Source organism: Bactrocera latifrons, unplaced genomic scaffold (genome assembly GCF_001853355.1).
Source record: "Bactrocera latifrons isolate USDA-ARS-PBARC rearing strain unplaced genomic scaffold, ASM185335v1 scaffold_457, whole genome shotgun sequence".
NCBI lineage: Eukaryota > Metazoa > Arthropoda > Insecta > Diptera > Tephritidae > Bactrocera > Bactrocera latifrons.
In genome coordinates, this window is record NW_017537109.1 from 58,832 (window position 1) to 60,871 (window position 2,040).

Sequence of the window (2,040 nt, forward strand, 5' to 3'; positions counted from 1 at the left end):
CTCAGCGAACAGGAGTGTAATCCGAGTAGAAAATCGTTCGGCTGTCTGTTGTGATTGCAGCTTCTCGACGTCGAACCTTCCTTTTGTTTGACGGCGTGCGGTTTTTGCTGCACAGAGGCGGGTGCGAATCTGGGCTGCAACAAGTTAGTGGTCCGAGTCGRTGTTAGGACCTCGGAGCGCACGTACATCTAAAATACTGGAGACGTGTCTTCCGTCTATTACAACATGTTCGATCTGGATGGTGGTTTTTCGATCCGGAGACAGACAGGTAGCTTGATATATTTTCTTGTAATGAAATCTAGTACTACAGATAACCATATTTCGGGCCCCGGCGAAGTCGATCAGCCTCAACCCATTTGGGGATGTTTCCTCGTGGAGGCTGAATATCTTATTTGTCCACCCTGGCGTTAAAGTAGCCAAGCACGATTTTGATATCGTGGCGGGGGCAGCTCTTATAAGTGCTTTCCAAGCACTCATAAAAGGCATCTTTGGTTACATCGTCCTTCTCTTCTGTCGGGGCGTGGGCGCACATCAGTCATATGTTGAAKAACCTCGCTTTGAAGCGGATTGTGGCTAGACGTTCACTAACCGGAGTGAATGTTGATAGTCGGCGACGGAGTCGCTCTCCCACCACGAATCCCACACCAAACTTGCGCTCCTTTATATGGCAACTGTAGTAAATACCACAATGACCTACTCGTCTCTGTCCTTGTCCCGTCCATCGCATCTCTTGGGCGGCGGTATGTCAGCCTTTATTTTTACGAGGACATCAACCAGCTGGGCAGCGGCACCTTCGCAATTAAGAGACCGGCGTGGCGGGTCCCAAACCCAGCGCACAACCCTTTGCTGGGGATGTTTCACCTTCTCACTTTAGGTCGCCTTCAAACGGATCTTCTTAGACTACCCAGAGGATACTTCGTCAAGGACCGGAAGTCGTGAGCTGCTTGAGTCATATGTAAAAGAATCGTTTCTAGCCACTCCCAAGTGAATGGCTACACACATGACTCCATCCTCATCGAACATCATATAGTAAAATTTAAAAGTCAAAATGTAAGAAAATATAAAAACCAATTTAAAAGAAAAAAGAAAACCAACTAAATATGCTAAATATCACCTAAAAATATTCATTAGTAATTGAGATACGCGTCCTTTTGTGAGGCGGTAAAAGAGACTTTTTCGATTTTTACTATGCCTAATGCCCGGTTTCACAGTCCATGCTTAAGTTGTGCCTAAATAAAATCTTAGTTAAGCATTGTTGCAAACTGAGTAGTCGTTTGCGTTTCACAGTCAATGCTTAATTGCTATAAAATTTTATTATGATATGTGGCAACGTTGTGGGCAACATATGTTTTACAAATGTCATCCACAAACATATGATTGAAATATTTAAATTATTATAGACAACGTATAAATTTGGAAGGAAAGTTATTTCGTAAATGGATGAAACCCARAAAAGGACCCCGAATTTCGCCGCAAGCGAGTCGGAGCAGCTATTGGAACTAGTGGAGAAATATAAAGCTGTCATTTAATGTAAGCGGACGGACACTTGCACGAACGCTAAAAAAGATGCCTCATGGAAGCGTATCGAATATGATTTCAATTCACAGTGTCCATCTGGCTGCCATCGCAGTGCAAAAATATTGAAGAAAAAGTATCTCAATCTGAAAAGAGAGGTAAAAAAGCGAGTTGCAGAGGATAAAAGATCTTTTTATTTAACAGGAGGAGGACCACCATCGAAGAAATTGTTAACTGAGTTTGATGAAAAACTTTTGACTGTGTTGCATGAGTAGCAAGTTAGTGGCATGCAGAGTGTGTATGACAATGATGTAATTGCCGTAAATATTGATGGTGAGTTTATACTCTTGATTTTATTTTCATGATATATTTCATATTCAAATGTATGATTTTATCAATTCTCTAAAATAGAGTCCGTGATATTGGAGAAAGATACATTAGAAAGCATAGTAGATATCAAAAACACGACTGAAGTGGAAAATTATAAAGGAATAAATGGTAAAGAATGTTAAAGTAAAAAAATAC